At 36.1% G+C, this 23,951-nt stretch overlaps 1 long non-coding RNA gene across 1 annotated transcript in view; it reads right to left on the minus strand.

Annotated features, from left to right (window-relative positions):
- LOC125611553 overlaps window positions 1–23,692 on the minus strand; it is a 69,975-nt gene extending 46,283 nt beyond the window's left edge. The window contains exon 1 of the long non-coding RNA XR_007341766.1: window positions 22,722–23,692. This is a non-coding gene — a long non-coding RNA (uncharacterized LOC125611553). The remainder of the gene's footprint in view (window positions 1–22,721) is intronic.
- Between the last annotated feature and the right edge of the window lie 259 nt (window positions 23,693–23,951).

Raw genomic sequence — 23,951 nt, forward strand, 5'->3', positions numbered from 1 at the left:
GGGTATAGCTACAATGAGAAATAGAGTGCAAGCTAAGACCTAGTACCTGGCTAGTCATATAACAAGGTCACATCTGGTGATAGAGAGAAAGAAAACCAGCTCAGTGCTCCTACAAACATAGCCCAGCCCTGTTCCCAGGTATGTGGCCAAATACTTTGTGTAGTCTACATTTTCCACTGGAAGATATTGATGAAGTCCAGGTGTGTATATCGCAGGCTCAGAAAGGCTGAGACTGTAGATTGCTATTTGGGGTTTCAATATCATCAAAATCCATAATTAGAAATTAAAATATTTCATGTTAATTTTGCAACATTGCCGCAGTCTGGCTGGGCACAAATCACGAGCCACTGAAGCAGGAACAAACTTTATTTTTAAACTGCAGGAAAACACTTCACACAGCTCCGGGGGAATCCTCCCGAACGCCACCAGGCTTCTCCAGGAACCCCCAGCCGGAAATATCTCTCCCGGAAATCCCTCCTCCTGCACTTCCCCAACCAATGGGAACTCTCGGGGAATCCCCGGAAATCCCCATGAGAACTCCAAAATAGTGCGAGAACTCAAAAGTTGAGGCAGAGGCGGATAGTAATGCCTTGCCTGTCAATCAATACTGTTGGCAAAATGCCAGGGGCCATACAGACTCGGCCGTGGCTCTCAGCACAACATTTAACCATATTAACAAATTTTAAAAATTAATGTTTGCTTAATTGTTAATTTAAGTCAATGCTGAAAACCAAAAATGCCAAATTATTTCCAATTTTACATTGCATAAAAAGAATATAACATCTCTGGGGTTATAATCTTTTTTATTGGTTCTTTTTAGACATTATAGCAGATCCATTTTGATATAATTAAACAAACACAGAATATATCTTTTTCTAACTAGGATCCCATTTTTATGGATTAAAATAATGGTGGATTTCACTGTGTTGTTTTTATATATGTGCATGGGAAAATTATGTCAAATATATTCCACTCTTTTTTTCCTATCTCCCCTCCCTTTCCTCCATTCCGCATTGCCTAATCTACTGAACTTCTGTTCTTTCCCTTACCCCTCTCCCCGACCTTATTGTGGGTTAGCTTCCACATATCAGAGGAAACATTTGACCCTTGGCTTTTTGAGACTGGCTTATTTCACTTAGCATGATAGCCTTTACCAGATTCATCCATTTGCTAAAAAATGTCATAAAGTCATTTTTCTTTATGACTAATACTCCATTGGGTATATATACACCATATTTTCTTTATCCATTTATCTGTTGAATTATACCTAGTTTGGTTCCATACCTTAGCTATTGTAAATTGAGCTGCTATAAAGTATTCAAAAAACTTAACAAAAAATAACAAAAATAACCCAATCAATAAACAGGCAAAGAAACTGTATAGACACTTCACAGAAGAAGAAATAGGAGCAGTCAATAAATATATGAAAAATGTTCAACATCTCTAGCAACTAAAGAAATGCAAATTATAAGTACACTCAGATTCCATCTTACTCTAGTGAGAATGGCAATTATCAAGAATACAGGGTTATATTCTTGACATTGCAATAGGCATATATATTTAATTCTATATTTTGCTTTTGTATTCATAATATCAAGAATCTTATGCTATACATGTTACACAATTATTATTTTAATTCTGTATTCTATAATTTATTTCAATTTTTATTTTATTATAGAATAAGGAAATTGATGCCAATATTTTTCTATTATATATAAATAGTAAAATAGTCATCTTTTTACCTTTAGATAGAATTCTCAATTTCAATATCCAGAAGTGACATTCTGATCAAGGCCAATATTGCTTGTCAGGATGTATGTCTCTCTGTTGTTTTTTGTCATGATAGGTGCTACCAAACTAACTGCAAAAACATTGCATTAATTTACATTATGATTGTTTTAAATGAGGGTATCAATTCACCTCTCATCTTATTGGTCTTTTACATATAATTTTGTTCATAAATAACAATATTTACTATTATTTTATGTTATATATATATTGAAAATCTTTCCAATAAGGTAATTTCCCTACTTAAATTTAGAGATCTCATTGATCTCCTTACATTTGAATAACACGTACACTTTCCCATATAAAAGGAAAATATTTAAATGATTTATTTTTACTTGTGATCATCATTTTTTTCTGTTAAATTATTTTTAATAAGTCCTATGATATGTGAGTCGGTTCAGATCTCACATCTTAAAGCACATATACTCCTACACTTGAATAGTCCTTAAAACTCCACATCATGTACAACTGCCAGAAAAGGATCCTAATTAGAATAGGTTATACTCCATGTATGTATGCTATGCCAGATACACTCGACTGTCATGTATATCTAAAAAGAACAAAATTAAAAAGCATAAAGGAAGCAGATATCATTAGTGGGACAAAAAAATAAAACCTAGCAACAGCATGATCTCAAGCATATGTGGAATCTAAAAAACTTGAACTTCCAAATGTACAGAGTAGATGAGGGCTGGCGTGCAAAGGTTGGGGATATGTTGGTCTAAGCATACAAAATTTTAGTTAGGAGAAGTAAGTTCAAGAGCTCTATCATACAATGTAGTTAGTTATAGTTAGTAGCCATGTGCTGTAGTCTTGAAAATCATAAGGAACTACATGTTAAGGGTTGTTACAACAAAAAGTAGGCATGGGAATAGCTTGATTTAGAACTATGGTTTGGATAAGTGGCCATGATTGAAGGCTTGGTCCCTACCCTGTGGCGCTTTTGGCAGGTGGTGGAACCCTTAGGAGGTGGGCCTTGTGGGAGATTTTAGGACACTAGGTGTGTATCCTTGAAAGGAATTCTATAACCTTGTCCCTCCTCATCTTTCTTCTCTTTGCTGCCCAGCTCCAGAGCAGTGAGCAGCTTTGCTCTACCACACACTTCCTGCCATGATGTTGTGCTGCCTTGTCACCATCCCAAAAGCAACAAAGTCAACTGATCATGGACTGAAACCTCTAAAACTGTAAACCAAAATAACCCTTTCCTTCTCTCAAGATGATTATCTCAGGGATTTTTTTTGCAAAGCTAACACATTTAGTCATTCCACCCTGTGTATGAATTTCAAAACATCCTGTTTTACATGGTAGATACAATTTTTATTTTTCAACTAATACTTAATTTTTTAAAACTCTTGGGGAAAAAGAAACTAGTGACAAATGACTAACGTTACAGATCATTTGAGGACTATCAATAAAAAAAAAATGTGGAGGCAAAATAATATGGATCTTTTCTTCCTAAGAAAGAACAGTCTCTGAAGGAATGCTGTGCAGAAGGGAGGCACTGTCAGAACCCACAAAGGTTTGTATTAGGAACAATGTGATGTGGCAAGCAAAAGGCTAGATTCCTGGTCACAGCAAAGGGAGGCCACAGAAACAAGCCTTGAATGGTCAAATCTGACCCTTCCCATCCTTATATTTGCCACCTAGGAAGATTTTCTCAGCTTCGGTACACTCTCTTCAGATGGCGGAGTGAGAGGTTGGGCAGGGAGTGGAAGTTTGAAATTCAAGCTGGTGCAAGAAGTCACTTGTTTTTGTCTTCTTTATGATAACTGTTTTATATCTTCAAATGATTCCTTCCAAACTGGTATATTATTGACCTGGTTGTTTAAATTCAGCATGAATATGAATTCCCCTATAAGCCAATCTCTAACAGAACCCTTTTCAATCCTGCCTTACCATGACAGCATGTGGTAGGTAGGCCTCATGCAAACTATCCAGACACTCAGTAAATATAATATACCATGGAACATATTATGAGACATACAAGAAGCTCCAGTAACTAAGAAGATATTGATGTTGAAAAATGCATGTGAAAAAATTAAATAAAGATTTTTATTCAAAAAAATCAAACTTTGACAATATCTGGTAATAGAGCTGCATTTCTGGGAAAAATTAAGATCTTTATCTTTGTGTGTGTGTGGGGGGAGGGTACTGGTGGTTGAACCCTGAAGTGCTCTATCACTGAGCTACATCCAAGCCCTTTTTATTTTTTTACTTTGAGACAGGCTCTTGCTAATTGTTGCATCTGTCCTCCAACTTGCCATCCTCTTTCTTCAGCCTTCCAAGTCACTGGGATGACAGGCATGAGCCACCACATTCAGCAAATTAATAAATCTTATAAATAAAAAAAAAAACACTGAGGTGCAAGAGAAGTGAACTATTTTAAAAAGAGTGGACTTTTTCCTTACATAGATTTATTATAAATTATGGGAAAAAATGTAAAATATTTTCTGATGTTTGTTCTTCATAGAATTTTAAGAAAACTATTATGAAACGTAAGCAACATTGAAGAAGAAACTATATAGAACATATGGCTTCATTATTGTGGAGCACTGGATATTTTTGTTTTTGTTTTTGTACCAGGGATTGAACCCAAGGGCACTTACCAATGAACCACATCCCCAGCCCTTTTCATATTTTATTTAGAGACAGAGTCTCACTGAGTTGCTTAGGGCCTTGCAAAATTGCTGAGGCTGGCTTTGAACTTGCAATCTTCCTGCTTCAGCTTCCCAAACCACTGGGATTTTAGGCATGCACCACAGCTCCCAGCAAGAACCAGATGTTCTTGTCCTACTGTGAAACAACTGACTTTGGACAGAACAATCTAGTTTATCTTTAGGCTCTTCAGGGGGAGGGAAGCATTCCAAAGAAATTTCACCATCCCTCCCCGCCCCCCCACCACCGCAAGAAAGAAATCCCAAAATGGTGGGGAGAAGCTGCAGGAACCATCAATGGGCAAAGGAGGTGAGTTGGGTTTCCCTGAGGGTGAGTCACAATCATGGTGCAATCAGGACATTTAATATCAGGTGATTAATGACAGTTGACTTCCAGATAAAGCAGGGCTCTCTAGAGTGGTTGCAGAGGCCCTATACTCACTTCCTGATGATGATGCAAAAAAATAACCACAAATTTAGGGACTCAAAAACAACTCTGGAGGACAGAGGGCCTCATCTTTTTCACTAAGATAAAACCAAAGAGCAGGGCTGCACTCACTCTGGAGCTCTGTGGGAGAATCCACTTCCTTGCTTTTTCTAGCCTCTAGAGGCCATTTTTTGTTGTTGCTATTGTTCTTTGTTAGTTACATGTGACAGTAGAATCAGGTTTGATACATTCATAAAAGCACAGAATATATCTTATTCTAATTAGAATCCCAGTCTTATGAATGTACATGATGTTGGGATTCACTGTGGTGTATTCATATGTGTACAATTATGTCAGATTCATTTCACTATCTTTCTTATTCCTATCCTTCTGTTTTGTTTGGTTATGAGGTATCCCTCAAAAGCTCACGTGAGACAAGGCAAGAAGGTTCAGAGGAGAAGTGATTGGGTTGTAAGAATCTTAACCCAATCAGTGATTTAATCCCCTGATAGGGTTTAACTGAGTGCTAACTGAAGTGGTACGGGGTAGTTGGAAGAGGTGGGGATTGGGGCGTTTGTATCTGGTGGGTGGAGTGTCTCTCTCTCTCTCTCTACTTTCTGATCATGATGTAAGCTGCTTTCCTCTGCCACACTCTTCCGCCATGATGTTCAGCCTCACCTCAAGCCCCGAGGAATGGAGCTGGCCTTCTATAAAATAAGACCTCTGAAACTATGAGCCCTAAAATGAACTATTCCTCCCCTAAAGTTGTTCAGGTCAGATCCTTTAGTCATAGCAGTGAAAAAGCTGACTAAAACAACCATCTCCCTTCCCTTCATTCCCCTTTGTCTAATCCAATGAACTTCTATTCTTCCTCTCCCCTCACTTGTTTTGGGTTAGCATCTGCATATCAGAGAGAACATTCAACCTTTTGTTTGGGGGATTGGCTTATTTCACTTAGCATGATAGGTCTCCAGATCCACCCATTTACTGTCAAACATTATAAAGTCATTTTACAGCTGAGTAATATTCCATTGTGTATATACACGACAACTTTTTTTTACCCATTCATCTGTTGATGGGAACCTAGGTTGGTTTCACAGCTTAGCTATTGTGAATTGAGCAGCTATAAACATGGATGTGGCTGCATCACTGTAATATGCTAATTTTCACTCCTTTGGATATACACTGAGGAGTGGTATAACTAGGTCAAATGGTGGTTCCATTCCTAATTTTTTGAGGAATCTCCATACTGCTCTCCAGAGTGGTTTTCTTCTGGGGGCTATTGTGAATGAGATAGTTTTCTTAATTTCTCTTTCAGTTGACTCATCATTGGTGAATAGAAATGCAATTGATATATTTTGTATCCTGCTACTTTGCTGAATTTATTTCTAGAAGTTTTGAGTGGAGGTTTTTGGGTCTTCTAAATATAGAATCATGTTATTGGCAAATATGGATAGTTTGAGTTCTTCTTTTTCTACTACTATCCTTTACCGTTTTTCTTTTGCCTAATTGCTCTGGCTAGAGCTCAAGGGGCTATTTGAATATTAATAGTGAAAGAGGACATCCATGTCTTGTTCCAGTTTTTACAGTGAAAGCTGTCAGTTTTTCCCCATTTAGAATGATGTTGTCTCAGGTTTGTGGTATATAGTTTTTACAATGTTGAGGTAAGTTCCTACTATCCCTGGTTTTTCTAGAATTTTCAACATAAATGGATGCTGTATTTTGTCAAATGATTTTTCTGCATCTATTGAGCTAATCATGGGATTCTTGTCTTTAAGTCTGTTTATGTGGTAAATTACATTTATTGATTTCTGAATGTTTAACCAACATTGCATCCTTGGGATGAAATCCAATTGATCATGGTGCAGTATCTTTTTAATATGTTTTTGAATGCAATTTGCCAGTATTTTTAAAAGAATTGTCGCATCTTTGTTCATCAGGGATATTAGTCTGAAATTTTCTTTCCTTGATGTATCTTTGTCTGTTTTGGGTTGCAGGATGGTACTACTTTCAAAGAATGAGTTTGGAAGAGTCCCCTCCTTTTCTATTTCTGGAATTATTTAGGACAATTGGTGTTAGTTCTTCTTTAAAGGTTTTGGAGAGTTCAGCTGAGAATCTATCTGGTCCTGGGCTTTTCATTGTTGATAGGCTTTTGATGTCATCTTTAATTTCATTACTTGAGATTGATCTGTTTAAATTTTCTACATTCTCCTGGTTCAATTTGGGTGGGTCATATGTCTCTAGAGATTAGTAAATTAGAAAATCAAGAAGAAATTGACAAGAGTATAAATTTTAAAAATAGTTTCTGATCATCCCCTGCACTTCACTAGTTTCTGTGGTGATATTTCCTTTTTCATCCTGAATTTTAATCATTTGAGTTTTCTCCCTCTTTGTTTTGGTTAGCTTTGCCAAGGGTTTATCAATTTTGTTTACTTTATACAAGAAACAACTTTTTGTTTCATTGATTTTTTAAAATTATTTTTTATTTCAATTTCATTGATTTTGGTTTTAATTTTAATTATTTCCCATATTCTACTGTTGATTTGTTCTTCTCTTTCTAAGGCTTTGAGATGTAATGTTAGAAAAACACCAAATAGATAACCTATTATTTTAATGAATGAGCTTGATATTATGCACTTTTCTCTGAGAACTGCCTTCATAATGTCCCAGAGATTTTGGTATGTTGTATCACTATTCTCATTTACCTCAAAGTATTTTCTTTTATCTTACCCATGATTTCTTCTGCTATACATTCATTATTCAATAGCATAATGTTTAGTCTCCAAGGGCTAGAGTAGCTTTTTAAAAATCTTATCCTTGATTTCTAATTTCACTCTATTATGATCTGATAGAATGCAAGGTATTTTCTTTTCTTTTTTGATATTTGTTAAGAGTTGCTTTGTTGCCTGTGATATGGTGTGTTTTAGAAAATATTTCATGTGCTGCTGAGAAGAAAGCTTATTCAGTTACTGATAAATGAAATATTCTACATATATCTGTTAAATCTAAATTATTTGTATTTTTTAGATTTGTAGATTTTTAACTTAGTTTTTGTTTCAAAGATCTATCTAGTGGTGAGAAAGGTAGGTGAAATTCACCCAGGATTATTTTGTTGTGGTCTATTTCATTCTTGATATTGAGAAGGGTTTGTTTGATGTACACATATGCTCCATGGTTTGGGGCATACATATTTATTATTGTTATTTCTTGTTGTTATATGGGTCCTACAAGCAGTATGAAATGACTTTTTTTGTCTCTTCTGATTAACCTTGGCTTGAAGTCCATTTTATCTCATAAGAGAAAATAACATCTGCTTGTTTACAAGATCCATGTGAGTGATGTTTTTCCTCATGCTTTCTGTGAATGTCTTTGCCTATGAGATGAGTCTCTTGGAGATAGCATATTGTTGGGTCCTGTTTTTTAATCCAATATGCCAGTCTATATCTTTTCATTGATGAGTTTAGGCCATTTATATTCAATATTATTATTGAGAGATTACTTTTATTCCCTGTCTTTTTTTTATTTATTTCTAGTTTTTAATTTGTATTAGTTTTTCCTTTGATTGACTTTTCTTCTAGTGTGGTTCCTCTCTCTTGTTTTCAATTTTCTTTTTCATTTCTTCTTCATGTAATATTTATTAAATGTGTTTCAAAGTTCAGCCTTTCTAGTTGTAAATTCTTTTAACTTCTGTTTATTGTGGAAAGTTTTTATTTCATCTTCATTTCTGAAGCTTAATTTTTCTGGGTATAGTAATTTGGGTTTGCATCCATTTTCTTTCAGAGTTTGGTATAAGTTATTCCAACACCATCTACCTTTTAGGTCTAGGTTTAAAAATCAGCTGAAATCTGGTTTGGTTTCCCTCTAAATGTGACCTGTTATTTTTTTTCTAGCAACTTTTAAAATTATATCCTTATTCTGTATGTTAGGCATTTTCATAATAATGTAGATTGGTGTAGGTCTGTAGTAATTTTATATATTTAGAGTCCTGTTTGCCTCATGTATTTGATTTTCCATTTCATTCTTAAAGTTTTGGAAATTTTCTGATTTTATTTCTTTGAAAATATTGTGTATTTCTTTAGTTTCTGTTTCAGAGCTTTCATCTATCCTGATGAATCTTAAATTTGACCTTTTCATATTATCCCATATTTCATGAAAATTATGTACATGGTCTCTTAACATCTTTCTCCATGGTCAACTTTACTTTCAAGATTATGTACTTTGTTTTTGTTGCCTGAAAAATCTGTCTCCCCAGTGGTCTAGTCTATTGGTGATTCTTTCCATTGAATTTTTAATTTGGTTTATTGATTCCTTCTTTTAGAGTTTTTCCATTTGTTTCTTTTTCAGAATATCTATTTATTAATGTGATCGTTCACTTCCTGTATTTTCTCTCTGAATTCACCTCTTACCTCAGCTTTTACCTCACAGATTAGCTCAACTATGAATGTTCTAAATTCCTTCTCTGACATTTTCTCCATTTTTGTGTAAATGGATTCTATTATTGAGGTGTTTTGGTTTGTTTGGGATAGTTTGTTCCCTTGTCTTTTCAGATTGTCTACCCACCTATTAGTATGAATCTGAGGTGGCATAGCTGCTACCTTTTGAACTTTAGGCTTCCTAAAGTTTTCTAGTACCTCATGGTGTAGGGAGAGACAAATAATAACAACAACCAATGCAAACTCTATATAGCATTAAACTAAATACTTAGTTCCTCCTATGACATCTACAGCACTAATTGGCACAATAAACAAATTTTATGAAAAGCAATTGCCGACAATAAAAATAGTAAGTTTACAAAAGGGTTTGCAATTTCAAAAGGAGAACAGGGAGAATGCAGAAGAGATGTAAGATGTGATTATTCTAAGGGAGGAGGAGAGAAAATAGATGTATAAAATAGAAAACAGAGTGAAAGAACAATGGAATTTGGCTATTAACAAAAGAAAAGAGAAAGAGAATCAAAGTGAACAAAAAAAAGAAAAACAATACTAAACTAAACTAAACTAATCAAATACCCTAGCCCTCAAAAGATAAAGCCATAAAAAAAAATAACTATCTTCCCAAAATACTAGAAATGAGAAAAATATGTTTATGTATAAATGTTTATGGACCACTCAGCACACAATCAAGAGACAGAGAAGAAGGAAGGAAAGAAGAAAGAAAAAAGGCTCTTGATGAAAAATTAAGAAGTTGTTTCCATTGGGGTGGTCAAAACCTGTCAACGAGAATATATGTTCATTGTCTGATCCGAAATGCCATTCCTTCTGCTTTTTCTTGAGGTATGTACTGCACACAAGAGTAGTGGTTGTGAGCTGTCAAATCCTTCCTCTTTTTTGTTGTTCATCAAGTTGTGAGTTTGAGTTTAAAAATTCTCAGCTTCCCTTCCTGGAAGTATGAGGTGTAGCAATTTGGAAATTTTTGTCTGCTCCACTCTCAGGATGGGGCTGCTGTAGAGTTCTGTGACAGGTGTGACCATAGGCATAGCTTCAGAAGGCAGGGTTTAGTTCTAGGTAGGCCTCAGGAGCTTAGTCAAATAGCAATTGGTCTGATGATTTTAAGTCAGCCCACCTCTAGGGCCTGGCAGCTGATGATCCATACCGGGAGACTTTATCCCAAGAGTCTTCCCTGGGTTCCATTCATGCAGTAGAGGATCCAATCCCTTGCCCCCCTCCAACAACCATAAAACCTACCCTTCTCAGCCTCCCAAGCTCAGTCTCCAAGCACATAGCTATTCCCACCCACCTGTTCAAATTCCCAGCCCACCCAAGCTGGTCCTACAAGCCAAAGTCAGGGGAGAGACCTGGGATCTCCCTATGACCCATATTAACCTGGGTTAAAACACTCTCAGTGCTTAATTTTCTCCTGGTTTCCTAGGTACATATGAGTTGTGTGGCAGGCACCTGCCAAGTCTGTTTCTCAGACCCAGCTCAGATTTCCCAGATCTGGGCTCCTGGACTCATTGCTCCCATACCCACCAGGTACCTTGGTGTGGCAACAAAATAGCTCCTGTTTCATTTCTCCATGGACAACCAGAAGAGATGTGGCATCTTTCCTGCATGAGGACATAGTGTAGCACACCCTCTGCATCAGTCTAGCAGTATCCTCTATCTCTGATTTCTGTGTACCAAAACATACCACAGTGCCATCTGAAATGTAGCTTCTCTTGGTCCTTCTCCCTGATTTTCCTGTGGTGTGTCACCTTCTGCAGTCACAGGTGCCAGAAGTGAGCTTTCTTCTTTTCTTTTATTGTATCCAAACTTCTGAGTCTCCAAGCTGTTCTAACAGTTCAGTATTAAATCCCAGTAAAATCCCTCTTTCCCCCACCTCACCAAGAAGCTTTTTATCTGCTTTGTTGGTCTCATGCCACAGAGCAGCTTGGAAAGCAACCTCCTCTATTCTGCCATTGTTCATCTGGTCTCCAGCTACAGCTTGGCCCCACCAGGTGCCACGATAGGGCTGGTGCAAGGAGTGAGCAAAGCACCACTGAGCCACCCTGGAACAATGCCCAGCAGCCCTGCGGCCCTCATGGAGGCACACCTAGAGACCATCTTTATTCTTTGGATCCTGACCCTCTTCCTCCATCTTCAACATCAGCAACATCAGACCAAGTCTTTCTCTTGCTTCCATTTTTCAACTCTTCTATTCCCCTTATTCACTTTTAGGATCCTGAGAGTGCATTGGGCCCATCAAATAATACACAATATTCTCTCCATCTCAGCATCTATAAGTTAATCATATCTATGAAGTCCCTTTTATCATGAAGGTTCTAGGAAATCATATGTGAAAAATATTGGAGGAGGAGATGCTATGGTTTGGTTCCAAAAGTATCCCAGACACTTGGTCTCTAATATAGTGCAACTGGGAGAGCTCTTTTAGAAGATGGGACCTCATGGGAGGTCTTTAGCTCATTGACAGCATGCTCTCAAAGAGCGTAGTGGGATGCCAGACCTATCTTCTTCCTCTCTTTTTTGGCTCCTTATCCATAAGGTGAGCAGGTTTGCTCTGCCGTATGCTCATGTTGTCTCAACAAAGGCCCAAAGCAGTAGGGCAACTGATCCTGGACTAGAAACTTCAAAACTATGAGCCAAAATAAAAATTTTCATTATGAAAGTTGATTATCTTGGATATCTATTATTGTGATAGTACACTAACAAAGGGACTTTGCCTACCAGAGTCCCTAAATCTACTGTGTTCCTATGGGGCCTGACCAAAGTAGATTCATGGCCTTTCTGGATGAACACACTTTCAGTAGAGGTCTACAGGACAGACACAGATGAAGACCCAGCAGTAAGTCTACAATCAGTGGTCAACAAATACATGAGGAGGCAAAATTCCATATGGGAAAGACAGAAGAAACAATAAATGGCAGATTTTCACCCCAAGGAACTGACATAAATTATCAAGAATGAGCACAAAGATATTAGGGAGACTCAACAAAATACACACACACACACACACACACACACACACACACACGAGATAACCTGGAAGTTACACAGTATACAGCATGGGGACATAGCACAGAAATACAAGGTCATGATTTTTTTTTTAAATTAAGCTACATAAAGAAGAAAATTAGAGATTCTAACTTCTGTCTAATAGGAGTTTCACACAAAAATCAGGAGAGGGAGAAAAAAGAGAAAGGAAGAGAGTGAGAGAAAGAATGGTAGAAAGGAAATATTTGAAAACATAATGATTGACCATTTTTAGAAATTATGAAAAAATGACATATTCAGGATGTTTAACATACATTATACTGAAGAAAATAAAAGTAAATCATCTGGGTCACTTTTACTATATCATTGCAACAATGGTCTTTCTACACATACAGCTGATAACATCATGCTTTGATGGTGAATCACACCCCTTGCTTTTTTTCCTGGCACATCTCTGATGCATGGGATCTAAGGAATACCTACATTTCTACCAATTCTAAAAACTCAGGACAGTTAACACTTCATGGAATAATCCATGACCACTGGCAAAAGGAAGTTGTGGGAAAATGCTCCCCTCCCCCATAAAACTACATCCCACATAACCAATTCTGATGTGAATTATTAAAAGCAACTCAGAGGGTTCCAGGGGGTTAAAGCCCCAATTTTCCACAACAGTGATGAAATCTATAATATGCCTTTGCATTGGGTATCCCTACATCCCTGTTTCATTTTTACCAGTTCCATTTTTCTTTTTCCTATCTCATTCCCCAAAATAAATTATCTGCTTTCCAAATCTATGTCAGAGGCTCTGACTTTGAGAGGGGAATAAGAGCTAATACAAAAAGTCATTCCCAGGTGTATCATAATATAACTACAAAATACCAGATAAAATCTTGAACTTTTCCAGAGAGAAAAGAGAAATCATCTAAAAAGAACTGATAATAAGAATAACAGCAGACTTCTTAACAATAAGGATTCAAAAGACAATAGAATAATACTTCAAACACTGATGGAAAAGAACAATTAATCATGAACTATAAACCTGGCAAAATCTTATTTTAAGAGGCAGAGTAAAATAAAGAAATTTTTAGATAAAAAGAAACTAGAATATATATCATTGATAAACCTATACTAAAGGAACTTCTAAAAAATGTTCCCCAGAAAGTAGAAAACTAAACTTAGATGTTTTGAGATGTTAAAAAAAGGCACAAAAAGAAGCTGTCAAATTTGTGAAAATCTAAATCTAAACAAGCAAAATCTCTATGACATAATAAAAGTAATAACTAATTTGTTGGTTAAAAAATAAAATTCCTAGGCAACAATAATATAAGGAAAAATGGAACAATCAGAATTAAAATGTTACAAATTTCTTGTACCATTTGGTAGGGAGGTTAAGATACTAATTTTAGACTTAGCTAAGTATACATAGCTACATTTTAAATTTTAGCACCAAAATTATAAATGGGATTTTAAATGTTTAAACACATTAAGGGATAAATGGAATATAAAATGAAGGGAAAAAGAAACAGTGGAAAAAATTAAGTATGAGAACCTAGAATAAGAGAAATAAATTCAAACATATCTGTGACAACAAAAAATATGAATGATCTAAACTATTCCATTAAAATACAAAGATCATTGGACTGGCTTCAAAACACTTAAAATGAGTCCATCTCTACATTGCTTACAAAAGGACTGCATAAATTTATAAGTGCACAATGGTTGAAATTTATAGTACTGAAAATTTTACCAAGCACAATATACCAAAATGTTTATTTCCGAATGCTTACAATAGAAAATTATAATAAGTTCAAAGAGTTTCAAAAGGAAAAGAGATTAAAAATATGAGTAGAAAGACATTAAATAAAAACAAACATAAAATAGGATAAGCAACACCAAAGTAATAGGGCATAGACTCAAATAAATTCCAATCAAGATACCATAACTTAACAAGATGTTTGAATTTTTTTTACAAGTGATAAATACAAACTAAAATTAATAAACACACTCCTAAGGGAGGAGAAATGGGAAGAAGAGCAGTTAGAGAAATGCTGACTTGCCCATCAGATTTGAAAATTTTCTGTGAGCCTCTGATAAATAAAACTGTGGTATAGGTGGAAGTTCAGAAAACTTTATCAGCAGAACAGAATGGAGTTCCCAGAAACAGACTCATAAATATAAGGCAACATTATATACAAAAGATTTGGGATCATAGTTAAGAAAAAAGGGCTATAGAATTAATGGAGTTGGGAGAAAATTTATTTAATCATTTTCCTTAGACAGGAAAATGATTAAATAAATGTCAGTATATTTGTACAATGTGATATTATACACCAATGAAACTGAATGAGTTATAAGAAATAACATTGATGAATCACAGAAAAAAGTTGAAGAAAAAAATCAATTTCTAAATGATTATAAACTGTACACAGTAAAACATTTATATAAATAAATGAATATTAATATAAAGCTTCAAAACAGGAAAAAACATATCTCTAATATTTGTAGTTTATACCAAAGTATATCTAATGATATCATTCATATACACACACACACACACACACACAAAGTCATGTGCCATGTAACTTTTCAGTAAACAACAGACTGTATATGTGACAGTGGTTCCATAAGTTTATAATGGAGCTGAAAACTCCTATTACTTAGTGACATCATACCATTATAATGCCATGGCACAACATGTTGCTCACAGGTTTGTGGTGACACTGGCATAAACAAATATACTATACTGCCTGTTACATAACATGTAGTACATACCATTATATACAGTACATATTTGATAATAATAATAAAAGACTATTAATGGCTTGTGTTTTTACTATCATATACTCTTTTTACTTACTGTAAAACAGCATGTCATGTTATACTGGTAGTAGCCTCATACATCTTGTGTTTGCCATATCTTGATTGCAACAAAATACCAAACTAAACAATCTATACTTTACATTAGTATATGTACACTCTATAATGTTCACAGATGAAAAAATCACCTAACACACTTCTCAGAATATATCCCTATCATTAAGCATACATGACTATACATACATATAATGTGTGCATCCCTGATATACATATCCCTAATAAGCATATATATTTATGATACATAGTCCTAATATATACATACACACATATGTAGATCATATGCATACATAAAATCCCTAAACATAACCAATGTATAAATATGTGTGTATATATACATTTGTGTGTGTGTGTGTATATGAGACAATAACACAAAATAGTTTTTACCTGAGGGAAAGTGTAGGCAAGAAAATCACAACAACAACTAAAGTAGTACAGAAAGATGTTTTAGGTATTTGCAAGATACTGTAAATGTCTGTTTCCTAAAGCCAACAGGAAAAGGTACATTGCTATTTCAAAATTATGGGGTTTTTTTTTTTTGCTTGCATTAATTTGGCATGTATCATTTTTGTTTATAATATGTTATATTGTTAAAGATTATGAGTACAAAACTAAATCAAGGATGAAATAATATCAGACCAATAGAAAACTGAATAACAATGAAAAATGCTAAATTTTAAAAGAGAAAGAAAAATAATGCAGATTAAACTGTGTCCTACAGAAAACTGGATTAATGAATTGGGACACATATAAGATTCCTCAGGGAACTTAGAGGGGAAAGTGTGAAAAGTTATGATGTGGAAATTTTAAGGGATCATGAGAAGCCAATTATGATATACATTCTATAAATGACATAAGAACACCAGGAATGACTGGGAATGTAAGGTCAGTAGTAGAATATTTTCCCAGCATGCAGAGGCCCCGGGTTCTATCCCAGTATTTCCTCTTCCCTCCACCCACCACACACAACATAGAAATAGAGAACAAAGCACATGAATGAGAAAAAAATAATCAAATTATAAAAGTAATTTTTCTTCAGAAGCTAAATAAGGAAGACAGAATAATGTTCATCCCCCACCTGCCAGCATCCTTCCTCCTGCAATCTGTGAGGCTACCTTGAATGATAGAGGATGAAGGTTCCAGATGGAATGAAGATTGCTAATCAGGAGAGGTTATCCCAGATTATCCAGCTGGGCTCAATTTAACAACAAATGTACTTACTAGTGGAAGAAGGAGGACCAGAGAAATGACAGCATGAAAAGAACTCAGCCCAAAGCTACTGGCATTGAAATGGAGGGACAGAAGCATAAGCCAAGGAATACCAGCAGTTTCTAGAAGCTAGAAAAGGCAAGAATGAGCCTCCCTCGAACTTCTGGAAAGTAACACACCTCTACCACACCTTGGCTTCAGCCCCTTAAAACTCCTTCTATATTTCTAAGATAATGAATTTTAAATTGTTTAAACTGTAGTGGCACCCCGTTTCTCCACAGAAAAGTCTTAACTGGGCTTATCCAGAAATCTTCACCATGGCTGATTTTAGGACTGTCAGCAAAAGAGTCTCTGCAAAAGAGTTCAATGTAGATAAACTTCCTATTTTCGTGTCGCCCTGTTTTACTTGGCCACTGGCTGGGAAGATACCAGCACTCCAGGTGCTGGACACCCCCTTATTAGTTTTTCACAAACAAATTCATTATAGTAATTTGTAGAAATGAGCAAACAAGGCCTCTGTCCTTGAGCTGGGCTTCCCAGAGATGTCTACATTTTTAAGATAAGTGACCAATTGGGCTCCATGGTAACAGTAGGCAGGGAGAGGAAAGAAAGAGGAGAAGCAGCTCTCTCCTTCTCAGGTGTTGTCTTTGAGGGGTTAACTTGCTCAGAACAGTGAAAGAAAAGGCTGCTTTTATGTGAACTTCTTCAGACTGTGAACTTCTGAGCCCATCCCCTTACATGCTGGGCATAAAACTCTGAAACTACCTGAACTCAGGGTTCTGGGGATTAATTGATTACAGCAAAAGCTGTGCCCTCTGAACCTGGCTGTAGCCAAATAAAACTGTTTCCTGCTGTCTTGGGCGCCTTGCCTCGTCTGTCCCTACAACAAAACCACTAAATTCATGGTATTTTTATAGCAGTTTTTTAGTCAGCTTTTTCACTGCTGTGACTAAAAGGACCCAACCAGAACAACTGTAGAGGAGGGAAAGTTTATTTGGAGGCTCACGGTTTCAGAGGTCTCAATCCACAGACAGCAGGCTCTATTCCTTGGGGATTGAGGTGAGGCAGAACATCATGGAGGAAGAGTGTAGCAGAGGGAAGCAGCTTACATGGTGATCAGGAAGCGCAGAAAGAGAAAGACTCCACTCTCCAGATGCAAAATATATACCCCATAGCCATGCCTCCAATGAACTACTGTCTCTAGTCACACCCCACCTGCCTCCAGTTACCACTCAGTTAATCCCCTCAGGGATTAGTTCACTGATTAGATTTAGGCTATAACCCACTCGTTTCTCCTCTAAACCTTCTTCAGTTGTCTCACACGTGAGCTTTTGGGGGACACCTCATATCCAAACCATGAAAGCAGTAATAGCAAACTGATACACTAACCAAGGACCTGAGTTAAAGCCTATTCAGACATAATAAGAATTTGACATAGTTTGTAAATAAAAAAACAACCCAGCAGAGAATCATGTGTATGGAGTTTTAAGTAAAAATTCTGTGAACCAAGATCTAACACCTGTGAAGATGTAAGAGCGCAACAGGAATAATCTTTGAGATCATCAAGAAATCAAGAAGTATAGCACCTTTGAAATTAAAGACATTTGTCCACAGATTGGCCTAGAGAAAAAGTTAAAAAAAAAAAAAAGACGAAGAAGGAAAGAGAGCACCTTGATATACAGAAATAATATTAACCATTAAAACTAGTTAAACACAATTAAATTCAACACATTTGTTGAAACCATATGATAATTGTAAAAATGACTCTCTGAACTATCTCTAGGCTCCCACTAGACCTCATGGTTCCTCATGTGGTGCAGACATTACTAAGATACAACACAGCACTTTTCAGCCAGCCAATTAACCTACCACACAGTCCTATCACTCTGTCCCTCTCACATAAGCACTCACTGCTGTTCACCCTGAATCCTCCCCCTCTCCTTCCATGACCAACAGCAGGAGCCTTAGGACTTGCACCTCAGTCAGGGAACACTCCTTTCCTTGTTTGTGTGTATTAGAGACTCTGTTGAGAACCCTGACCTGATATTTGCTGCTGATAGATCATATCTCAAAACTGAAACTGGAGGTTTTCAAGTAGAATATGTTATCAGGAATTTATCCTTCCTTCAGAATGTAGTCCTCTAAGCTAAAGTCAACACAGATGAACAATTTATTAAACTAAAACATAGCTTCTTCATTAGCCAAAACCAGAGAGTAAATGTATAGGCATGCTTTTGGGGTCATCCATGACTTTGAGATGCATTGGTAACAAAGTGCTTTCTCACTGCTGGAAACCCCATCAAACACAGACAGCATGCTAAAGAACTTTAAGACAGATTTCTACTTCATAGACATGTGGCTATCTTCAAGGTTAAGACCCATATAAAAGGATAATATGGAACTAAAGCAAGTGCTCTAGCTGATCATTATGCCAAACAAGCCTCTTCAATCAAGGTTATGATTCTCAATAAACCCTCAAAAGAAAAAATCCCTGGAAGAATTCCAGTGGCAATTATAAAATGTCAATGTTGAGCCCCTGGTTTTGAAAATGAAAAAAAACATCTGATTGCTCCTTCACTTGATAACCTCTGGTGCTCATAACACAGCTGCTTGGTAGCACCAGATGACTTCAAATATTAACTAAGTTTCTCCATGAAACTACTCATCATGGAATAGACAAGTTGGTTAGTGTCTTAAATCAACATTGGCGGGTGAACTTTAAAAAGAGAGCTGAGGTCATTCTCAGGTCATGTGTTCCCTGTCAACAACATCATCCTGGAAAACCTGTAAAGATAGGGTGTGGCCAAGACCCAAAGTCTCAAAGCCCTTTGAAAACCTTCAGATGGATTTTAGCCAGCTTCTACTCTCCAAGGGATTTGATATGTTTTAGTTGTTGGATATTTATTTTCAGGGTGGATTTAAACATTTCCTTGCTGAAAAGTTATAGTCCTTCCAGTCACTAACAGCTATTTGATTTTGTGTTTAAACATGGGACATCCAAACTTTTATGTCAAGTGACTGAGGATTGAGACATACATGTTATGGAAAATATTACTTTAAAACTCTGTAGGATGTTAGCCCTTACTTAAAAAACTACACTGTCCTTATCACCCACAATCTTCTGGAAAAGTTGAAAGGACCAAGATCAACCTTCAATTAAAACTGCCAAAACTTTCAGAAATCCTTTGACCAAAGACACTCCCATTTTCAATTGGGAATACCTTGGTTATCTTTCCTAAGTTAATGATTGCGAAGGCCATGCATTTAGAGATTTCACTTCAATTTTATTGAGTGCTGGATTATATCATCTATCACCAAATTCCCATGATAAAAAAAAAAATCTTTGTCAATCCCAGTTTCATTGATTAAGACCATAGATCTTATCTCACTGAGATTGATCTCATGTCCTTGAGATTTGTTTTCTTGGCCTGGTTTGGGCAATTAGAGTTCCTGTTTTGAAGTACCTTATAGAGACTAGTGATGGCTTTATTTTTTGTCATAGTGATCATGATGAAATTCACTGAATTTTATCCAGAGACATAAATGTTTCTCTCCAGCCATTCTCTTATCATATGATCCTTATGAAGGTACAACAACAAAAGGTCAAGAAGATCTTGCAATGCAGTTGATGATGGATGACTGAATAATCTTCAAGCAGTGAAAATCTGTATCTCTAGTTCTCCCTAAATTGGTCAATGTCTCACAAACCAGATAATACCCCAAAGTGAGAACTAAGAGAATGAATATACAAATGACAATGGGAAGACCTTATATAAAAATAGAATTCTTAACCATGAACTTCCATAATATATCTGGGAAACCAACACATTCTTTACAACCAGGTCAGGAGCTAATCTGCTGAAATTCAGACTTGTGGGAAGTATAAGAGATTTCTCTAGTAACAATCCAAGCAGCCAAACAATAGCCACTGTAACAATCATCCCAGAATAACCAGGACTTAATTAATAACTGACAGTTCTCTCAGTTCTGTCCCCACTTCTGAGGACCAACAAGAGAAATTCAATACCCTAACCATGTGCTTCACTTCTACTTAGCCCATCTACTGTTTTCCTATGCCAGAAGACTTCAATCAGGGCACACCTGATGCCTTCCTTTTTTCCTACTCTAAAATGTTCTTACTCCTCTGCCTGCTTTTTGAGTTTGACAAAATGCAAGTGACATGGCTGACTCTCTTGTATATAACAAACTCTAAATAAATAGCTTTTGCTTAATCCTCCTTTGGTCTGTCTCCATTTATTTCTACTGTGTGAGACATTAGTTCCTTGACACATGTCCCTCTGCACAGGCTGCTCACAATATGGCAGCTGGTTTCTCACAGAGCAAGTGACTAAGAGAGAAAGAGAAGACAGTTGAAGATAGAAACCACTGTACGTGTGTAATCCAATCTCACCAATGACATTCTGCCATGTTTGCTGTGTTCTCCTAGAATCCCGTTACAGCCCATTCAGGAGAGAGGATTACATAAGAAAAGGGGAACATTGCCATCCACCACACTTAGTGTACTTGCTATTGCCCAGCAAATGTGTATATTATTTGTTGCCTATTTTATAGTGCACTCTCTTTCCTTTGTTTTTATCTTTTTTAATGTTTTAAAGTAATTCCACACGATTACTTTGAATTTCCACTGTACTTGCCATTTGTTAATTGTAATTTTTCTTTTATCTGCTGTCAGGGATAGATGCATATGATGCTGCTATGTTTTAAAACCACGGGCCAGCTATTTTCCCTCCATGAAACTCTGTTTCATCATTCTGGTGAGACTATCTCATTTTATAACAAGAAAATACCTTTAAAATAGATTCGTTTCCCCATCCTTTGAATCTTTCATCCCTCTCTCTGTCCCACTCTAGGCAACTCAAAATTCTTTCTAATCTGTTAGAAACTTATTAAAATTTCCTTAGCTTGTTTCTCTGTTTCAAAGAGTACTCATTTGCACTTATATTTCATATTGCTAGGATGTTTAGTCTTCTCAGTTTGGCACACGCATGTGTACGCACACACACACACACACACAAACACAAACACATCGATTCCAGGTTCATTTTTCCACAACTATATCTTCTTTCTTCAATCTTCCATCTTAAACTCTCTGTTCTACCGGTTTGTTTTAATATTTTTTCACTTTCTACTAAACTGTAACATTTTCATGGTGTAAAAATCAAAATAACTCATCCAGTGAATGATTACAAAGTGAACACACTCCTGTAACATGCACTCAAGTCCCAAAATAAAATATTGCCAACACTCCAGAAGCTCCTATTATATTCTTCCTCAACCCAAAAGAAACCATCATGCTAGTTTCTTAACACTGGATATAGGGTTTTTCAGGCTATGAATTTATATCTAAGGAATATTGCAACATTTACTCTTCTAAGGCTGAACTCTTTTCCTCAGGTTGTTTGTGAGATTGATCCAGAAAGCTCTAATTCATTCATTTTAATTTATAAGTAGCATTTTCTCCTATGGGTACCACAATTTCTTTATTTAATCTACTTATGATAAAAATTTCAGTTGTTTCGTATTTGAAGATATTACAAATGATGGTGCTATAAATATTTTTTATATGTCTTTTGGTGCATGTGGGTGTGAATTTCTGTCAGGTCTACATGTAGAATTTAAATTACTAGTTCACAGGAATTTTCTAAAAAATTTAACAGATAATTCCCATTTCTATTAGTCATATCTCTTTGCTAACAGCAGTATACAAAAAGTCCCTGTTTCATTTGGTTTCTTTAATTAGTTGGCATTTGTTACGGCTAATAAAGATTCACTTGAATATTGGAAACTAAAATAAGAATTTCAGAATTCCAAACTATAATTTCTTACGATGACTATACAGGATTTTCAGAAAATCAGAGACCTGATATACTTCATGTGCCTAGTTCAGTGTTGAACACTCAGAACAAGGTCAATCAGCAAATCCACAGAAAAGGATACTATTATGGCCAGATGATTCTTGGCACCTGGAAGTTCATTTATTTATTTTTCCCCCACAAAATTTCAATAACACTTAAGTTTAGCAGACCCTACAAGCTTAATGAAGAAAGCTATATTCTTACAACCAAAATTACTGGGCCATAATGATCCTTTTATTTCAGTAATTTCCACAGTGATAATGGATGGTTAATGAATCATTTACTTGATTTGTATATGAGCAATTCAGAAAATGGTCAAAAATACCAAATGAGTTCTTCAATGGCTTACTCAATCACACTTGTCAGAGCCAGTCTCTGTTATTTCTTTCAGCTGATTGCAGCCACTTTTATTTTCTGTGACTTCTGTTTAGTACAGAATTTGACTTATTTGTGCACTTACTTGTTTGCTCAGAATTTCCATATGGATTCAACAGTTCTGTGTCAGTACTCTGCCAGGAGCAGGAAGAGGGCAAGGTGATGGTGAGGACTGAACAATTCCTTTTAAAGATGATCATGTATGACATTTGGCTTTATTCTCCTCCCCAAACCTTTCAAAAACAACCCCAACACCTGAAGGAGAGAGAGAGAAACACCATTTTTATGAAACAAAGAAATTGACAAATGTAACATGATGCAACAAACAGTGAAGCCCACTTACCAACCATGCCTTGTCAAGACAAAGAAAGGCTCCAGAGTATTTGAGTAGAGCATAGAGTTGCAAATGTGACCAGGCCATGGGGACCACAGTATGTCCCCATGAAGCCCTATTTCAACACCATGGGCTATTGGGGGAAACACAGCTATATCAACTTGATGTTTCTATTGCCTTCTGGAGGAGAAAGCCTGCCAGAGGTAAATGGCTTGTTTCTTAAGAACAGAACTGGAAAAAGTAAACAAAAATATTCAAAGGTACAAGAAGTTCTTCCAAAATAAAGAAATATCTGACAATGCACATGGACCCAGAATAAACACATTTAGGAAAATCCACAGTGAGACTGATTAATTTTTGAAATTACTGTCTTTCAAAAAATATAGAATGTCAATATTCAGGTAAGAAAAGCAACATTGAATTGTGGGGATAAGGTCAAGTTTGCTACAATAACCAACTCTGCTAGAAGAAAATGGAGCAATCTCTGACAGGATTATATACTTATTATTTTATCTTTTGGTGGTGCTGGGGATTGAACTCAGTGCCTTATGCATGCTAGATAAGTGCTGTACCCCTGAGCTACACTCCCACCTTCTCACCCAGCTTTTTACACAAGTCAAGTTGTCCTTCAAATAGAAAGGTCACAAATATTCTCAAACATGGAAGAATAGAGGAACCACATAAATATTTAAGAAAATTCCTTCACCAATAAAAATACAATATTCATGGTATTGAGTCTTTGAGCCACTTGAGTATATAACTATAGAAAGCAATAATACTAACAAGTGATTATAAGAAAGAATAGAAAGTCGATTTCCATAGGCACTTAAAAATAATGTATGATAATACCAAGCATTTGCCAGGATTCAAAGAAATTTGGTCATTCATACATTGTGGGTAGGAATGCAAAACAGTATAGCCAGTCTGGAATATAGGAGTTTCTTGCAAAACTTAACATGCTTATCATTCAACCAATAATTG

This window comes from Marmota marmota, unplaced genomic scaffold (assembly GCF_001458135.2).
Source record: "Marmota marmota marmota unplaced genomic scaffold, marMar, whole genome shotgun sequence".
Taxonomy (NCBI): domain Eukaryota; kingdom Metazoa; phylum Chordata; class Mammalia; order Rodentia; family Sciuridae; genus Marmota; species Marmota marmota.